The sequence below is a fragment of the Macaca fascicularis genome, chromosome 2 (assembly GCF_037993035.2).
Source record: "Macaca fascicularis isolate 582-1 chromosome 2, T2T-MFA8v1.1".
Taxonomy (NCBI): domain Eukaryota; kingdom Metazoa; phylum Chordata; class Mammalia; order Primates; family Cercopithecidae; genus Macaca; species Macaca fascicularis.
The window spans coordinates 170,486,848-170,501,326 of record NC_088376.1 but is presented as its reverse complement, the minus strand read 5'-3'; positions in this window follow the sequence as shown (position 1 = coordinate 170,501,326).

Sequence of the window (14,479 nt, the reverse complement as noted above, 5' to 3'; positions counted from 1 at the left end):
ACACACCCCTGGATGTGGAATTACTGGATTATATGGTAATTCTTTGTAAATTAAAGGGTACATTTTTAATTTTTTGAGGATCTGGCGTACTGTTTTCCTTAGAAACTCTGCCATTTTCCATTCCCACCAACAGTATACAAGGGTTCCAAGTTCCTCATATACTCACTAACACTTGTTGTTTTCTGTTTTTCTTTTTGTTTTTTTAGTGGCCATTGTAATGGGTATGATGATGTAGACTTGATTTCCCTTGCGCTAATAATTAGTAATGTTGAGCATCTTTTTATGTGCTTGTTGGTCATTTGTATATCTTCTTTGGAGAAATGCCTATTTAAATCCTTTGCTCACTTTTGAGTCTGGTTGGTTGTTTTGTTGCCATTGTTGAGTTTTAGGAGTTCTCTATATATCTTGATGTTAATCCCCTATCAGATATATTATTTGCAAATATTTTTCCTAATTCTGTGTCTTGCCTTTTTACTCTGTTGATAATATGTTTTGATGTACAAAATTTTAAAATTTTAATGAAGTCCAAATTGTCTATTTTTTATTCTATTGCCTGTGCCTTTGGTGTCATTGCCAAATCAAATGTTGTGAAAATTTTTCCCTGTGTTTTCTATTGAGTTTTATAGTTTTAGCTCTCATACTTAGGTCTTGGATACATTTTGAGTTGATGTGAGTTTATTTTTGTATATGGTGTTAAGTAAGGGTCCAGCTTCATTCTTTGGCGTGTGGCCATCCAATTTTCTCAACACTGTTTGTTGAAAAGACTGTCTGTTCCCCCATTAATTGGTCTTGTTATCCTTGTCAATAATCATTTGACTACATATGTGAGGGTTTATTTCTGGAATCTTTGTTCTATTCCATTGGTCTGTATGTCTGTCTTTATGACAGTACTATACTCTTGATTACTATAGCTTTGTAGTCAATTTTGAAATCTAGAAGTATAAGTCCTTGGCTTTATTCTTCATTTTCAAGATTGTTTTGGCTATGCAGGGTCCCTTGATATTCTATATGAATTTTGCGATGGGTTTTTCTATTTCTGCAAAAAAAAAAAAAAGTATTAAGATTTTGATATGGATTGCGTTGAATCTGTAGATCATTTTAGTATTGACAGCTTAATAAAATTGTCTTCCAATTTATGTACATCTTTTTGTTTATTTATGTCTTTAATTTTCAGAAATGTTTTGTAGCCTTTGTTGTGCGGGTCTTTTACCTCAATGGTTAAGTTAATTTCCAAGTAATTTATTCTGTTCTTTTTGTTTTTGTTTTTGTTTTGAGACGGAGTCTCACTCTGTTGCCCAGGCTGGAGTGCAGTGGCGTGATCTTGGCTCACTGCAACCTTCACCTCCCAGGTTCAAGAGATTCTCCTGCCTCAGCCTCCCGAGTAACTAGGATTACAGGCATGCACCACCATGCCCAGCTAATTTTTAGTAGAGATGGGGTTTCACCATGTTGGCCAGGCTGATTTTGAACTCCTGACCTGAAGTGATCCACCCACCTTAGCTTCCCCAAGTGCTGGGTTTACAGGCATGAGCAACCGCACTCAGCCAAGTAATTTATTCTTTTTGCTGGCTGTTGCAAATGGAATTGTTTTCTTAATTTGCTGTTTGGATTGTTCATTGTTAGTATGTAGAAATGCAACAGATTTTTTGTGTTGACTTTGTATCCTGATACTTTGCTGGATTCATTTATTAGTTCTAGTGGTGGTTTTGTGGAATCTTTAGGGTTTTCTACACATAAGATCATATCGTCTGCAGAGATAATCTTACTTCTTTCTACTCAGTTTGGATGCCTTGCATTTTTTTTTCTGCCTAATTGCTCTAGCTAGACTTCCAGTGCTATGTTTCATAGAAGTGGCAAAAGTGAGGATCCTTGCCTTGTTCCTGATTATAGAGGAAAAACTTTCAGTCTTTCAACACAGCTTATGATATTTGGTGTGTGTTTTTTATGTATGGATTGTATGTATTGTTATATATATGGATTGGATGTTGTAGTTTTTGTCTACTTTTCTAAGGGTTTTTATCATGAAAGAGTATCAAATGTTTTTCTGCATGAATTGAGATAATCACATGGTTTTTTTTCATTCTGTTAATGTTATGTATTGCATTGATCATTCCAGGAATAAACCCCATTTGGTCATGGTGTATAATCTTTTTAATATGCTGCTGAATTCAGCTTGCTACTATTTTGTTGAGAAGTGTATGTGTGTGTGTGTGTGTGTGTGTGTCTTTGCATGCGTGTGTGCACGTGTGCACATGCGGTTACTCTAATAAAAGTAAATGTTTTGGAGCATAGGCATAGTGTGTTTTCTGATTCAGAGATTCTGTTTTGTTCTAGTAGGACCTGTAATTTCTTCATTCTTACCTTCATCACAAGTTTCCAGAGGATGCTACCTTGGTCCAGATCTCACTTCTTTCCCCAGCAATCTGCCTTTCCCAACATTGGCAGCTTTGATCCTCTGTACTGTGAAGTCCCTTCTTTTCAACTCCCCAGAAGTCAGTATTATTAATTAACCAGGTCTCAGACGTGTTGAGTTTATCTACACTTGCTCTCTGTGGATGGTGAGTATTTTTACATGTTCATAAGAGATATTGGCTTGTAGTTTTGTTCATAAGAGATATTGGTCTGTAGTTTTGTTTTCTTGTAATTTATTTGTCTGGCTTTAGTATCATGGTAATTCTGGCCTCTTCGAATTAGTTAGGGAGTGTTCTCTCCTCTTCAAGTTTTTGAAAACGTTTGAGAAGGATTGGTGTTAGTTCTTTAAATGTTTGTAAAACTCACCAATGAAACCCTCCAGTCCATAGCTTTTCTATGTTGAGTGGTTTTTTATTTCTGTAGAATCAGTAATAATGGTCCCACTTTCATTTGTATATTTTAGTAATCGGAGGCTTCTCTCTTTTTTTCTTAGTCCATCTACCTAAAGGTTTGTCAATTTTGTTGATCTTTTCAAAGAAACAACTTTTGTTGTTTTTCTGGATTATTTTCATATGTTCTATTTCATTCATCTCTGCTCAACTCCTTTCTTCTGCTAGTATTGGGTGATTTTGTTCTTTTTCTAATTCCTTAAGTTGTAAAGTTAGATTGTTCATTTCAAATCTTGTTTTTTTTGTTTTTTAATGTTTCTGTAGCTATAAATATTCTCCTTAGCACTCCTTGTATTGTATCTCATAAGTTTGGTATGTATTTCCATTATCATTCATTTCTAAATATTTTTAAATTCCTTTGTAATTTCTTCTTTGCTCCATTGGTTATTTAAGAGTGTTGTCTAATTTCCTCAAATTTGTGAATTTTTCAGTTTTCCTTCTGTTACTGATTTATAACATTATTCTGTTATGGTCAAAGAAGATACTTTGTATGACATCTGTCTTTTAAAATCTATTGAGACATAATTTGTGACCTATGTATGTTCTATCCTGGAAAATGCCCCATGTGCACTTCTAAAGAATTTGTATTCTGTTGTTGATATATAGCGTGTTCTGTACACGTCTGTTAGATCTAGGTAATTTATTGTGTTGTTCAAGCCCTCTATTTCCTACTTACCTTCTGTCTAGTTATTCTATCCATTATTGAGAGTGGGATATTGAATTCTGCAAATATTGTTGTAGATATTTCTATTTCTCCTTTCAATTCTGTCCATTTTTGCTGTATATTCTTTGATGATCTGTTATTAGATATGTAAATGTTTATAGTTATATATTCTTGCTATATTGAACCATTTATTAATATGTAATGTCCTTCTTTGTCTCTCATAATCATTTTTGATTTAAACTTTATGTCATCTGACATTAATATAGCCACCACTGCTCTCTTTTGGTTATTATTTGCGTAGAATACTCTTTTTCATTCTTTCACTTTTAACCTATTTGTGCCTTTAGAACTAAAGTAAATCTCTTGAAGAAAGCAGATAGTTGGATTGTGGTTTTTTTAAAAATCCGTTCTGCCTATGTATGTCTTTTGCCTGTGTCTCTCCAGTTTAACCTATTACATTTAAAGTAATTGCTGATAAAGAGGGACTTACTTTTATCATTTTGCTATTTGTTTTATGTATGTCTTAAAGCTGTTTTCCTCTCATTTTTTGCATTAATGTTTCTTTTGTGTTTAATTTTATTGTAGTGAGCATTTAAATTTCTCATTTCCTCTTGTCTACTGTCCTTCCTTTTCAACTTATAGAACTTCCTTTAGCACTTCTTACAGGGCAGATCTAGTGGCAACAAACACCCTCAGCTTTTGTTCATCTGGGAATGCCTGTTTCTCCCCCACTTTTGAAGGACAGTTTTGCCAGATGGAGAATTCTTGGTTGGCAGGTTTTTTTTTTTTTTTTCTTTTTCTTTTCCCCTATAGCACTTTAAATATATTAGGCCACTGTCTTCTAGTCTCCAAAGTTTCTGATGACAAATCTGCTAATAATCTTATTGGGAATCCCTGTTTATAATGAGTTGCTTTTTTCTTGCTGTTCTCCAAATTCTCTCTTTGTCTTTGTCTTTCAACAGTTTAGATATAATGTATCTTGGTATGGGGTCTCTTTGAGTTCTTGATACTTGGATGAGTTTCTTGGATGTTTATACTCATGGCTTTTATCAGATTTGAAAAGTTTTCAGTCATTATTTTTTCAAATATTCTACGTGCCCCTTTCTCTTTTCCTTTTGAACTCTTATAATGTGTTTGTCTGCTTGAAGATGTTCCATGGGTCCCTTGATCTCTGTTCAATTTTCTTTAGTCTTTCTGTTCTCAGACTCAGTTATTTTCATTGTTGTGTGTTCCTGATTCTTTATTCCACCTGGTCCAATCTGTCTCTGAGTTCCTCTAGTGAATTTTTCATTTCAGTTTTTGTGCCTTTCAGCTCCAGAAAGGTTCCCAAAAGGGAGGAAAGAGAAAAATTGAAGTGGATGGGGAAAAGGAAAAGGGCCCCAGTCTTTTAAATACCCTAGAAGCCACTTCAATCCAACAAAAAGTGGCTTAGAACAATGAGGGGAAGTGTAACACCATTAGCTGCCACCATTTTGTCTGCTTTTGTGTGATCAGAAGCAGCAATCAGTGATCAGTGCACAGATATCCAATGTTTGGATGACAGAGCTTCTTGCTCTGCCATCTTCCTAGAATCCTCTCTTTAATTAATTCTTGCTTTATTAAAGTTTATCTTCTTTTTTCCTAGGGTTTATGGTCTAATATCTTTTATGTGTAGTTGAAAGACATTTTTTTCTTATTAGTTAATATATTTATAACTAGTAGAATCATTGCTTGAAGTATATATACTTTAGGCCAATCTTCAGAGACTTGGAAATATAGTAGTATCATTATCATTATTTTCCAACTATTCTGTTTTGAGTCAAGGGTAGTGTGTTTGAAGCTTTTATACACAATAACCTCAATTTTTGTTAATGATTAATTTCTTGTTTTTATGTCTTTGGTTAGGGGTTGATATCTATAGTCTACCTTTTATAGAATTATGACTGTTTCCTTTATGACAAATTTTGTGAATGTTTCATGAGCATTTAAACAGAATATATGCTGTTTCTTAGTACAAAATTTATTACAAGGTTATTGTCATTTTCCCCTAGTATTTTGTTTCTGACTATTTTTATTTTGTGTCATTCACCATTGTGGTTTTTTTGGTGCAAAAAGCTTCATGCCAGTTATATCTTAACTGATTTATATATGTCCTTAATAATTAAAAGTTACCACTTTTTCCCATCTAATGCTATTTAATATTAAATTTTATTGGTCAATATTATTATGGATAGTATTGTTTGCATTTTTTAATAATGTAAATATATGCAATCAATATTGCTAATGTTAATATATTGATACTAATGTTAATATTGGTATCATTAATGTTCTATTAATTGTTATTTGCATATTTTAATTGAATTATTAGGTGTAGTTTGGCCTATCTTTGGTACTCAATAATTTTTTTGAGAAAGTTAGTATTGGTTTGCTATTTTGAACTGATCTGAAAGTTTTTTATAATATTTGAAATTTATTATACCTATACTCCTAGCCTGTTTTGTTACTAGTGTTTACCTTTACACTTTTAAAAGCAACTTAGAACTTTATGATGTTATCAACTTCAAAAAATAAAATTATTAATTTACTGTCTTCACTGAAAGATGAGGAACTTAGGATATGTTTCCTCCCAACTCCCAGTTTGTTTTAATAAGCTCTGCGTATTTTGTCCAGGTCTACTATCCTCTATGGCGTCGATTGTAAGACTCATGTTTTAACATATTACTATCTCTGAAATTGGAATGTTTTAAACAATAGCATGTTAAAATAGCTGCTGCCTTGTGATGGTAGTGATGAAGCTGCCTTTGCCTGTGCATGCAGGTATTTGGCATGACTGAATAAGTACAACTTCTTGACATTTCAGTCGACACACCACTGAAGGACCATTTGAGGAGAGAATAACTGTGTTACTTGTCTGAAAATCTTCCTTTGATGCCTCCTGTTAGGAACAAGAACATGACAGCCTCAAATTATACAGAATGGATGTTAATAGCTTAGGAAAAAATCCTGGAGACAGCAGAGAAACTCCCTTAAGAAATTAGGCACATCCTCAGTTCTCTCAATGGTGCAGAGAACTATTCTGTGTGGAAAACTTCAGACATCTACAGCAATGAATCAAATAGTGATTCAAAAGATTCTGGCTTGAAATGGGAAAATGTTTTAGGAATAGCTTTATTTATTTAGCTTATTGTTTCCCTTTTATGTTATTAGAGAGTGATACATGACAAATCAGTCTTTAGGCAGTCTTTAAACAAATATAAAATACAAATTCTAAGTAATAAAAAGGCATTGTTTTTAGTTAGCAGCATACTTTCTTAGTGGGATGTAAAATTGTGGTGCCACTTGGAATTTATGCTGTCATAATTTGTTAATTTGTAAGTTCCTTTTAAAAAATGTTTTACTATATATAGTTTTTTTTCAACAATGAATAGTTTGCCTTTTAGTTTATTAATCCCAGTTATCTCAAGTAATTAAACTTAATTTGTTCATGACATAACTTCCTCATTCATAACTTTTTAATGCTAATTCATCTATCAGCTGGAAGCAGTCTTAAAATAGATTTTTCTTTTCTGAAAGAGTTTTGACTGATAAATTTCCTGAAGTTTGGTATATATATCTTCAGCATTTAATAATTATTTACTAACTCCAGACTTTTTCTATTCGTCTTATTATTCAAAGAGGTTTTGCATTTTTTATTACTTTCTGTAGCCATTTAATACAAAGGACAACTTGTCTGGAAAATAATTTGAGTCACCCTTTTTTTCCATCAGAAATTAATCTTTTTTGTTTCATGTAGAATTACCAAGAAGTTAAAGGTTTCCCTGCTCTATTTTAAGTGACTGTGTATTTTCTTTGTAGGTAAGCAGTTTTTGAGTGTTTGTATGCCTTTTACATAGGCCCTTTCTTTAAGGTTCCTGTGTACTCATCTTTAAAGAGTTTAACATTCCAGTTGGGCCTAGTATTTGCCAAAAAAAATAGCATAGATAGAATCTTCCTTACCTAATCCCTCTTTTCCTGGACAATGTTTGAATGCTATCTTTAACTTATTCTAAGGGGCTGGAAGCTACTTTAAGGATGTAGAAGGAAGGCAGGGGCCATAGAAAATTGCAGTGAGGGAATTTTGTGGGTGTGTGCTTTTCCTCTACATTGCTTGAAACTCCTGCTTTGAGAGCCAGTTCCACACAGACACAATCACTACTGTCTGCTGTTTGTGAGGAGGAAATATCAGTTGAATTTTAGTTTCTTCCCTTGTTGTAGATTAAGCCCCCTAATTTGGTGAGAAATCTGGTTAAGTGAAGTTCCTTGAAAGCAGCACACAACTTTTCTCTAAAGTTGTGAAATTGGTAGAATTTTTTATATTTTATACTTATAAATACTATATAATATTTTATATGTTTTATATTTATGTCTTATACACTTAACATACAATATAAAATATTTTAACATTTTAGATTTAATATTTTGTATATATGTTAATATACATATGCCACCCTGCAAAACCAGACTCCACACAGCATAATCAAATAAACCTTTTATTTACAGGCAAAGGATATAGTACATGAAGAAAAAGAGAATACAGATGACATCAGGGGTCCAAGAGGCATTCCATACTTAAGCTTCACAATGTCCTTATTTGCACACATATACCACACTGCCTTCATTTTCTCCAGCTGATAGATTCGTGTAAGAAATCTTGACTTTGAGAGCTCAAAGTCATTCCCAACAGGGTCTTTATGTCTCTCTGGTCATGTTACCAGCCAGGCTTACTTAATGTGTTAGGCTAGTTGGAAACCATCATCAAAGAAACTGACCCTGGTGATCACCAGAGTAGTTTTGGACTGTAAACAACACATCATAAATCCCACTGCCCTTATCTTGGCCAAGAGACAAACCTGGACATTCTGATGACCCCAGAGATTATGACAGTGTTTTCTGGTCTAATTAAACCATAGTCTTCATATAGCTTTACCACACCTCCTTCCTCCAATTAGGAAGCTAAGTGGGTCAGAAGGAAAAAATAGAGGCAGAGCATAACGATGTCACCCATCTTTGGCCTCCCAGCCAGAGCTGATCCTTGCATGGGCAGTAGACTATAAGTGTGTTAATTATTTTTTCCTACTGCAGAGTTTCTTCATGTTGGAATGGTGAATAGACACACATTTCTCAAAGCTCAAAGTGCAAGTCTAAGGATATTCTCTAGTTTCAATCTTGGTGAAATTTTCTTCTATGAATTCATTACTTTTTATGTAGTTTATTTTGGGAAGGTGTGGTGTTTTTTTAATGAATTAATACAAATGTCAGCATCTTTCATGGACATCCAGACAACTTCTTAAAGATGGGAGAAGTAAAAAATCTTCAGGAGAAACTGTGCCTGAACTGTGAGTATCCAGAAGCCATTGACCATGTTAATGGTGGAGCCAATATGAAGTACTTGCTAAATCATGTGGTGCTTGAAAGGAAGAGCAATGTTATAATTCCATCCTCCGAAAGACTACATAACCATCATCACTCATCATCTCTCCCTGGTCCCTTCCACCTGCCATAGCCCCATAAAAACCCATAATTGATGATACATATTAGCTTATAATTAACAGTGTACCTAACTGTTCTCTACTAGTCTGAGCCTCTGTACAGAGAAATATCAGTTTTGTATTCCTGGTTCCTGGAAAGGTCCATATAAAATAGTATAAATACAATAAATGTTTGAATTATCATATAACTTGAGTCTAAACTTTAAGTTAGTATCCTGTATTAAGAACTGGGTTGATCAAATGGTTCTTTGCACATATCAAGGCTTTCAACTATTCCCAACCAGTTCTTCCCAAATTTGGGCATATTCCTGCCTCTGCCTACCCTGTTCTAATTTGGCAGTCTAAAGATAGTTCATGATAAGAAGCAAGCCAAAGATAGAAAAGAGAGCTAAGGCTACAGGAGGAATTTACTCTTTAACATTTGGGGGAAGGAAAATGAGGCTTGTCTACAGCAGGGACTGGCTGTCTTCCAGAAATGATTTCCCAAGGTGTTCCCTACCTCTTTTTCTTGGATATCCTTTTGCATTATAGATAGCCTTGGGAAGGGTGTCACCTTTACCCTATCAGTTACACCTAATCAGTTGTAGTCATCTAAGAGCCAGAATTATTATTGATAGAGGGGCCTGGGAAAGGAGAAAAGGACCAGGAGAGAGGAAGGCATGCTTATTGCAGAGGAGAAAAGCCAAAGAACGTTTGCCCATGGGCAGTCTTAGCTATTTAAAATCACCCACTTCTTCACCAGGCTCCCTTGGCACATGTATCAATCCATGGATTGGGAGGTGTAGGATCATTCTTTTGCTTTCTGGAAGGAAAGCACTGACATTTAAGCTCTGTGCGGTCTGCTCAGGGGCTGCCCAGTTTGTCCAAGCTTTAGGATATTAGAGAGATTACGCATTTGTGGTCTCAAGTTAGGAAACTGTGTTGAAGAACAAATATGTGCCTTATTAGAGGGACTCTTTAGATATTTAGGATGCTCAGAATCCTTGCCAACCTGGTGTCCTTGGAAGTTCCAGTCTGGCTGTAAGGAGATGATGAGGGGTTCTGTGTGTTGGAGGTGATGACCTTATTGAGTCTCAACCACAGCAATGCATTATGCAGGAAAGAATTCAATGGAGTTATTTAATACCTTTCCCCATTCCCACAAAAATCTGGAACTGGGTTCTGAACTGGGAAGTCTGGGTTCCCTGAGAATTGGACATCAATTCAACCACAGGAAGCCTCTAAATTTAGCACTCGTCTCACAAGGGCAAAGAAATATTCACAAATGTCACAAACTTAGAACTTAGGTATCTAGTCCTCTCTGTCATTTTGTAATGAGAAACTGAGGCCCATAGGTAAAACATCTCACCTCTAGTCACACAGGTAAGTACATGGCAGGGCAAGGACAGGCACCCAGTTTTCCCAAGTCCAGTGGCCTTTTCATGATACCCATTGATTTCTGTTACAGCTGGCGCTTTGCCCCTCATCACCAAATCTTAACTCTGGACTTTAATAATGTGCAAATTTAAGAGGAAGTCTGGCATCAGGAGCTTTGCACAACTGGGAAAGAACTGAGGAAAAGTAGTTAGCGTGTTAACTGTGCCTCACCTTGACCTGAAGTGAAGAGCACTCACCAAGCCACAGCCTGCCATCTGCACACCCCACACCATGAAGTGAAGGACAGCCAAGGAAGAGAAAGGAAAGGCAATCTGGCAGGGAGAGCAGGGAGCGTGGTGGCAGAGAAACGACAGAGGTTCTTTCCAAGGGCCTTCTATTTATCTAGAATCTCCACATGTTCAGTACTGAGATACATTAAGAAGGGCTAACTGAGGCCATCATTCACCCTACTCTTGGGCTGCTTTCATCCTCCAGGCTTCTAGAAGTTGAGAAAGTATGAGCTTCATTATTAACTATATTACAGAAAATGAGACCAGCTGGGTTGTGCCCACTCCCCTGTGTCTGGACCTCCTGCCTGTGTAGCAGAAAAGGATCTTTCTGCTGAATTAATATTCACCTCAGAGCCCTGGGAGATGTCTGATGGAAAGTAGTTTTTGAAGAGTCTTGTGACAACGAGCAACTTCAGCAAAGCTGTGTCCTCAAGAGTCTTCCAGATTTCCCCAACTCTACAGAATGCTTTTCTTTCTAAATACCATAATCCCATAATCTTTCTTAAAAATTATAAAACTGTATTTTATTTTTCTCATTTATTTGGGAGTTTGGCAAGAAATGTTTGGAAAGAAATGCTTTTATGGAGAAACTACTCAGATTTGAAACTACCTAGTCTATACTACCAGAAGACAGAGATTCAGGTTAGCTAGTTTGCTAATCCTCACAGTTTCAGAGATATACCCTTGTATTTTTCCAGATTATAGGCTTTGAAGACATTTACCAATAGCATCCTCCTCTGAATGTATTTTGGTCCTTTTGCTAAGCTATGGCTTATTTTATAGTCCTCCAAATGATGATCTGTGACTGCTCTGCCTGCTCGTTAGAGGAAGAAAAGCTCAGATGCATTACTAACTCTTACTTCAATGCCAGTGAAACTGGAGAAATGCTTGAAAAAGTAATCTCAGGTTGTAAAAAAGTACTATCTTTTTTTGGTTGCAGGAGCTGGAACCCTATTATTCTGAGAGTAAAATTTTCTATTATTCCTATCTAATTCATTTTCTTGAGAGATGAAACTCCCTCTTTTTTTTGGTGGGAGGACAGGGTCTCACTTTGTCACCCAGGATGATGGAGTGCTGTGGTGCCATCATGGCACACTGAAGCCTCGAACTCCTAGGATCAAGTGATTCTCTCACTTCAGCCTCCTGAATAGCTGGGACCACAGACACACCCCACTGTGCTCAGCTAATTTTTTGTATTTTTTGTAGAGACAGGGTTTCGCCATGTTGCCCAGGCTGGTCTCGAAGTCCTGGGCTCAAGCGATTTTCTCACCTTGGCCTCCCAAAGTGCTGGTATTAGCAGGTGCGAGCCCCTCACTGCTCCTGGCTCCCTCATTATTATATTCCCTGAAATTGAGATGATTTGGGCCCTTAGAAATTGTCATCACACAATTTCAGAAACAAAGATAAAGAAATCCATTTTTATTGGCAACTTTGGGCTCTGCTTCATCCTGGCAAAAATTTAAAAGCAGTACACTTCGACGTGGCACACTTTCCTGCACACCTCGAGCAGCTTGTACAGACTGTCCAAGAAAAAATGAGGAGGAAAGTGTTCCACCAAGGAAGAGGGGTGAGATGGGAGCATAATTCACATACTAAGAACTGAGTTCTAAAGTCACCTGAGCTTTCTGGAGCTCAGTTGCCTGTAAAACAAGGAAGAATGAATGGTCTTTATGGAAAATGAATGGCAGAATAAGTGATTTGTCAAGTTCATTGAACTATAAATTCCATTTTTACTGTCATTAATTTATAACAAAGTTCAGATATAAAGACAAATCTGAACATACAGTAGGCACAGATAAGCCTATAGCAAATATTCACATGTGGTTTGAATGCATTTATTAATCTCTATACTTATTAGAATTAATAATAATACCAAAATGATTTGGAGAATGATTAATAATAGTGGAAAATAGCCTTCCCATTATTGTTAGAGGATGGTGCCATCATGATGCTAAATGCGGAAGCTCATAAATATTACTTGACAATATTACTTGATAAATACTTGTTGAAAAAAGAAATGTAGTAAAGAAGTGAGGATAGCTGGGCATGGTGGAGCATGGTTGTGGTCCCAGCTAACTTGGGAGGCTGAGGTGGGAGGATTGTTTGAGGGAAGCAGAGTTTGCAGTGAGCCAAGATTGCACTACTGCACTGCAGCCTGGGTGACAAAGTGAGACAAAAAAAAAAAAAGAAAAGAAGAAGCAAGGAAAGGAGGGAGGAAGGGAGAAAGATTACTTTGATATGCCATATGATTGAAACAAATGCTCTTTTTTCAAAGACAAGGATTATACTCCTTTGCATTCCAGCTACTTTGGTCCATTGTAACTTGGTAACCTTTGCCTTGAAAACAAAGAGAATCCCTGGATATAATCTCCTTCCTTGTAATTTTTTTTTGTAAGATGTCAGTATGGTAATAGGTCCATTAGCAAGTAAGTACAGTCACATCTTATTTTATTATACTTCTCAGATACTGCATTTTTTACAGATTGAAGGTTTGTGGCAACCCTGCATCAAGGAAGTCTGTTGACATCATTGCAATAGCATGTCTCACTTTATGTCTCTGTGTCACATTTTGGTAATTCTTGCAATATTTCACACTGTTTCATTATTATCTCTGTTATTAAAATCCATAGTCAATGATCTTTGATGTTAGTATTATAATTACTGGGGGCACCACGAACCACACTTATATAATACAATAAACTTAATAAATGTTGTGTATGTTCTGATTGCTCCAACAACCAACCTTTCTCCCATCTTTCTCCTTCTTCTCAGGCCTCCTTACTCCCTGAGACACAATATTGAAATTGGATCAATTAATAACCCTAAAATAGCCTCTAAGTATTAAAGGGAAAGGAAGTTGCAATCTTTCACTTTAAATCAAAAGCTAGAAATGAATGAGTTTAATGAGGAAGGTGTGTCAAAAGCTGAGACAGGCTGAAAGCTAAGCCTCTTATGCCAGACAACCAAGTTGTAAATGCAAAGGAAAAGTTCTTGGAGGAAATTAAAAGTGCTACTTTGTGAATACATGAATGATAAGAAAGTAAAACAACCTTATTGCTGTTATGAAGAAACTTTGAGTCACCTGAATAGAAGATCAAGCCAGCCACAACATTCCCTTAAGCCAAAACCTAATTCAGAACAAGGCCCTAACTCTCTTCAATTCTATGAAAGCTAAGGGAGGTGAGGAAGCTTCAGAAAAAAAGTTTGAAGGTAGCAGAGTCTGGTTCGTGAGTTTTAAGAAAAGAAGCCTTGTCCAGCCATAGAAGTGCAAAGTAAAGCAGCAAATGTTGATTTAGAAGCTGCAGCAAGTTATCCAGCAGATGTAGCTAAGATAATTAATGAAGGTGGCTACACTAAACAATAGATTTTCAAAAGAAATGAAACAGCCTTATATTGGAAGAAGATGCCATCTCAGACATGCGTATCTACAGAGAAGCAGTCAATGCCTCACTTCAAAGCTTCACCCGACAGGCTTACTCTCTTGTTAGAGGTTAATGCAGCTGGTGACTTTAAGTTGAAATCAATGCTCATTTACCATTTCCTCAAATCCTATGACTTTTCAGAATTATGCTAAATCTACTCTGCCTGTGCTCTATAAATGGAACAACAAAGCCTGAATGACAGCATGTCTATGGAAAGCATGGTTTACTGGATATCTTAAGCCCACTTTTTTAGTCTTACTGCTCAGAAAAAAAGAATCTTTTAAAAATATTGCTGTTCGGGCCAGGCATAGTGGCTCATGCCTGTAATTCCAGCACTTTGGGAGGCCGAGGTGGGTGGATCACCTGCGGTCAGGAGTTC